We start from the raw sequence: 6,161 nt of genomic DNA on the forward strand, positions 1-6,161 counted from the left end.
GCAAGGAAAAATCTAACACATAGTCATACACATCAATTTCATAATAACGTAAAGACATATCATAACACATAATACACTTATTATAATGGCCATTATTACTTGGGGTCCCATAGACTAAACAAGCTTATGCCCATGAGATTAGTGGGGTCCTACCAGCTAAATAGGCATATGCCCACAATCTTTTTGGGGTCTTGTTAGTCAAAAAGGGCATAAGCCCAAGCCTACAAACATACACATTCATAACATATTCATAACATATCATAACATAACACATAAGATAACATAAACATAAACATATAGATTCTAGCCTATTTTCCTTACCAAAGTTACCGAGATATAATGGACTGAGTTAGGACTTTTGGAACACTCCTAAAACCATATGAGAAAGAGTGAGTCTTAAGAAGAAGAAGAGATGAAAATGAATAGGAAGACTAAACCATTAAAAGAAAATATGCTTACCACAACTTATGTGCTTAAGAACTTGGATTCCCTAACCAAAATAAGAATGAGGTTAGGAAACTGAGTAGAAGACTAAGAGAAGGGAAACATAACATAAATCAAATGAACTAGAGTTTCGGGTTTACCTCAAAGACTTGCAAGATCAATCTAACCACAATTGAAATACTAACGAATCTCACTTCCCAAAGTGTTTGATAAGCTTATGATGTTTAAGCTTATGATTTTCCCAAACCAGGTGTTTACACTCTCACACTTACTTAGCACTAGCAGCTTCTGAACTTAGAGTAAAAGGTGAAGAAATGGCTGGGTACTAGGTCCTATTTATAGAGTTTGGGAATGAAAATATCTTGATTTTACTTGAATAAAAATAATGGCTTTTTAGGTGAAAATCATTTGAATAATCGTTCAGCAGAGGCTGAAGACTCGTTCAAAAGATGCTGGACTGTTGGAGGAGTTTGAATGGCTGAAAGGAAATGAATTCAAAAGAGTTTGAATTTATGCTGAAGGAGGCGATATATCGCCCCCTGTAGGCGATATATCTGTAACGACCCGGATTTTCAAGACTCAATAATGCGGAAATATAAATGTTTTCATTTAACAAAATGTCTCAAAAACCCATAGAAAAAAAAAACTTTTTAAAAAGTCGTATGGCCATACTTAACATTTAGTTACAAACATGTTTTATAAAGATTAGAGTGAGCCTAGTTTAGGAAAATTACACAACATTTCCAAAAATAAAAAGGCTTCCCAAAAGGTCGGTCCACATGTACATTTGCAAGGAAGACTCCAACGCTCACTGCTCTGCCTTGCCCTTGTTCTTACCTACAACATGAAACAACTAGGTAAGCGAAAACGCTTAGTAAGATCAACTTCCAAACAAAGCAGATAGAGAAATAGGGATCCGGACCCATCCGGACCCTACACAATCAATTTCAAGAACGCTAAAGTGTCCTGGCAAACTTATGGTCATGCCTGATAACCAAGGATAAATTAATTCACATCTAGATAAAAATCTTGCACTCAGAAAATTCCAGAACAAGCAGATATATTATATCACAACTATATCTTATCAACAATTATATCCCTGCACTCAGAAAATCCCAGAACAAGCAGATATATTATATCACAACTATATCTTATCAACAATTATATCCCTGCACTCAGAAAATCCCAGAGCAAGCAGATATATTATATCACCATATAATTCGAGACCAACGCTCGACAATTTCCAACAATTCAGGTGTAACGCGCCCTCCAACATAATTGCTAATCTGTAAAAGAGAACCGAGTCTCCACACTAAGATCTAGCCAATAAATATTCTCATCAAGGGTAACTATCGTGTTACCTAGGGCATCGCTACTTATTCAAGAGTGTAATCCAATTTACACGGTTTTACGGAGACTTCTATGTTAATCAGTGGTGCTGGTGAGCAGCTGCCCCTAGGGTGTTCAACCTCACTCTATCTTGGAAACCCCTAGTATCTCTAGGCACTCTCACGGAATGGCCAATATTCACGGCTGCTATCCGGGAATAACTTATCAGAGCACTTGCTCGGATTCTAACCGTCCAATGATTAAGTAAGCATGAGGGCCCCTAGGTCCCATTTATCTTGGCGCCCCTAGGTTTAACCAGCTTATCCTCATCTCATGGCCACTCGTCTCGGTAATGAACCGGACATAAATAAAATCAAGCAGTGTGACGGGGATCAACCGTCTAGGATATGACGGACTTCTACCGTTCATATTTTCTAAATCAACACTCACTAGACTAACGTCTGTAAGCAACTTTCTATGACAGCCTATGTATATGCATGTATCCCTATACTAACATACAAGACAATAATCATTTCATGTTGCAGCCATACAATATAAGTTGACTTACTTGGAGTCCTTTGCGCTCAGCAAGTTTTCACCCTCCAACGTTCAGTCCAGTTACGCTTAGCCAATACTGTAGTTATCCATACAGTATACTCGGATTAATTATGGCACTAATAATTCATTATTATTATTTTGGGCAGTTTGGTCATTTTAATAAAAGTCATTTGTAAGGATTTATAATCCTTATTTGGTTTTAAACCTATTAAGGAAAGTCATACAAAATATTCGAGACTAACCCTAAGTCTCGGGGAGACCTATCCTAAGGTCTCGATACCTAGGCTCGGGTATCACAATGGTATTTCCCCACAACCCGCTAAAAATCTTATTCTTTCAAGGTATTTCTATTAACCCGCACTTTCGACTAGTCGGTTAAAATATGTAAGATTTTAGCCGGTATTATATCCAGAAAATACAAATAAATTCCTTAATTATTTTTAAAGAAAATAAACTCTTTAAATTTTCCTTTTATTTTTCTTAAGGTTTTAATATCTAAAAACCGTTTTAAGAAAATTGCCTAATTTGTCTTAATTAGGAAAACCGTTATAAATTTCTCATCTTGACTAATTAATTTTCCAAAAGTAATTAATCATTTTTACTTACTAGAAAAATAATTCATTTAAACTCAAAGGAGTAATTTTAGTGAAAATATGATTTCAAGACTTACCAATTTATATCTTGAAATAAACAAAATTTTACTTTTTACCTTATGTCCCAAAATCTCATTTTTACACTAAGTGTGAAAAACCTAATTTTCACATTTTTAACTACATACTTCGTTAGTTCATAACTTGAAATTTACTTACCCAATTGTTACCAAAATTTCCCAATTCCATTTTTGTTATGCCATTTAGGTCTTTGTAAAATCTTAGGTCAAAATGAGCATTTTTGATTGGTGAAATCATTTTCCAACAATGAGGTAAAAATGACCTTATTTTCAAGTCCTTATTTTTTTTCCAAACTTTGACAGTTAATAACTTTCAAACCGTTTAATATTTTCTTACCAAATTTTACAGTGGACTAATAGGTTATGCCAGAAATATGTCCACAAAATTTTAGAAAAAACTGGGTTCATTTGCCTTATACAGTGGCTGTCCAAACTTGGTTCCGAAAATAAGAATACGAAAAAACAGTTTTTTACCTAAACTTTGAAATAGCATAACTTACTCATTTCTAAACATTTTTTTGTGTTTCAAAAGCTCAATTTTATGTACTCAATCTCAACAAAATCACAGTACAATTAAAGTTTACAAAACCAATATACAGTGGCTGCTTGACCCCTTGGAAGTCACAGCTCAAAACATGTTTTGTTTTAGGGTATCCTACAAAAACCTTGGGGGTTTTGGTTCCCATTTTCAAAAATCAATACACATGCATCATAAAAATTATTAAACAACTACCATAACCTTATTACATCACCAACAAGAAACTTTAAGCATTAGATATACAAAATAATGCTTAAAACTAAAATCCCTACAACAAAATCATCAAAAGTAAACTTTTTACCTCTTTGGTGTTCTTGCTTAAGGTTTGGACCTTCCTATTAGCTTTGGCTCCTCCAAAACCTTTCAAAAACCCTAACCAAATTCCCCCAACAACATAGTTGATTAGCTATTTGAAACTCTAAGCTTAAAACTTGACAAAAGTCTAGATTAATGAAACTTTACCTTAGGGAAAACCCTTCCTAGACCAAGACTTAGCTTCCAAGTTTCTTTGGTGTTCTTGGGGTTGAAAATGGAGAGAACACTTGAGAGAGTCTTCAAAAATCAGATGAGAGTGAATGAGGGAGGGAGAGTGGTCAGATTTGGGGGTTAGAATGGCTCACACAACTCTTCAAAATATCACAAAACACTTGAGTGCTTTTCTACCCACTTGCCCACTTGACTTCTTAATTAAATGGGATTTGAATTTTATAAAATTGGGTTCACACCACTCTAAAATAGCACATGGCCAGCCACCCTTTTCCATATATGTGACCATTAATTTTTTTTTATTATATATTTTTTTTTATAAAGGTTAATAAAGGTTTCATAAGAAGAAAAGTCCAAATTGACTTTTGACACCTTTTTTCACTCTTATTAAGTTTTAATCACCAAACTTAACATTAATTAATTAAATTAAATGTCTCTCACATTTAATTTAATTAATCACATAATAAAATTTAACCTAAGGTCCATTCATGGAATAAAATTCCCCATTTCGGTAAAATTAGGCATTTACCACAAAATGCCTTAAAATTTCCATTCTCTTTTAGGTTTATTATTTTTGACCAAACTTTAACTTTTATGAATGTATTTTATGCCCAAAATATAATTTCCATGATTTTTCGTTTTATTTTCCGAGATTTTTACCCGATCAGGGTTTTTGTGTCGATCCAGGACCGAAAGTCTTATCTTGACTTTTAAAATCACAAAATTCATATTTTGGCTAGCAATAACTCATGGAATACTTACAAACAAAATATAATATTATTTAAAATAATATTCTTAACCCGGGGGAAAAATCCCGACCCGAGTCGTTTAAAGGTACCCAAAAACGTAGGACGTTACAATACCTACAATTTATAAAGGTTTCATCCTCGAAACTTAAAACAAATGAGGATACACTCCCTCATCTTGTCTTCTGTTTCCCAGGTTGCCTCTTCAATGCCATGGTTACACCACTGCACCTTTACCAAGGGCACCGTCTTGTTCCTCAACACTTTTTCCTTTCGGTCTAGTATCATAACCGGTTTTTCCTCATAGACGAGTTGAGGATCCACGCTCAGCTGCTCATAGCTGATTACATGCGAGGGATCACGCATGTATTTTCTCAATAAGGATACATGAAACACGTCATGCACCTTAGACAGGGCGGGCGGAAGAGCTAAACGATAAGCTACTTCCCCGATCCTCTCTATGATTTCGAAAGGTCCAACGAACCTTGGGCTAAGCTTTCCTTTCTTTCCGAATCGCATAGCCCCTCGTAGTGGAGCTACCTTCAGCAGCACATTATCGCCAACCTCAAACACCAGGGGTCTCCTGCGTCTATCAGCATATTTGTGTTGTCGATCAACCGAAGTTTGCAAGCGTTGCCTTATCCGTCGGATGTCCTCTGTAATCTGATCAACCTCATCCGATCCGAGAAACTTTCTTTCACCAGTCTCGTGCCAATGAATCGGTGATCGACATTTCCTTCCATACAACTCCTCATACGGAGCCATCTTGATGGAATCATGATAGCTATTATTGTAAGCGAACTCTATTAGTGGAAGCTTCTCATTCCATGACCCTTGAAAGTCGAGCACGCAGGCTCTTAGCATATCTTCCAGGGTCTGAATTGTTCGTTCGCTTTGACCGTCTGTTTGCGGGTGGAAAGAAGTGCTAAACTTTAGTTTAGTACCCAACCTCATTTGGATTCTATTCCAGAATGTCGAGGTAAAACGTCCGTCGCGATCTGAAACGATGGAGTTGGGTACACCATGCAGTCTCATTATTTCTGCAATGTAAATATCTGCTAACTTATGTGCGCCATAAGTTACCTTGATCGGCAAGAAATGAGCGGACTTAGTCAGCCTATCCACGATAACCCAAATGGCATCGTGCCCCTTGGGAGTGGTTGGTAGACCTGTGACAAAGTCCATAGTGACCATCTCCCACTTCCATTCCGGAATTTCTAAGGGTTGTAAAATCCGGCTGGTCGTTGATGCTCGGCCTTTGTCTGCTGACAAGTCAAGCAGTGTGCCACATATTCTGCCGTCTCCTTTTTCATCCCAGGCCACCAAAAGTACTTCTTCAAGTCTTGGTACATTTTTGTGGTACCCGGATGCATGGCATAAGGAGCATTAT

The 6,161-nt window shown here is 36.4% G+C and overlaps 1 long non-coding RNA gene across 2 annotated transcripts; it reads right to left on the minus strand.

Annotated features, from left to right (window-relative positions):
* Positions 1-1,038: 1,038 nt before the first annotated feature.
* Positions 1,039-4,510, minus strand: LOC133784324 (uncharacterized). 2 transcript variants are annotated; one of them, XR_009871280.1, is made up of 4 exons: positions 4,002-4,510; positions 3,841-3,911; positions 2,342-2,407; positions 1,039-1,281 (listed from the first exon to the last, which is right to left on the minus strand). It is a non-coding gene; the product is annotated as an uncharacterized LOC133784324 (long non-coding RNA). The 2 variants fall into 2 exon arrangements; XR_009871279.1 differs by lacking the exon at positions 2,342-2,407 and having other exon boundaries at positions 4,002-4,503.
* Positions 4,511-6,161: the final 1,651 nt, after the last annotated feature.

The sequence above is a fragment of the Humulus lupulus genome, chromosome 6 (assembly GCF_963169125.1).
Source record: "Humulus lupulus chromosome 6, drHumLupu1.1, whole genome shotgun sequence".
NCBI lineage: Eukaryota > Viridiplantae > Streptophyta > Magnoliopsida > Rosales > Cannabaceae > Humulus > Humulus lupulus.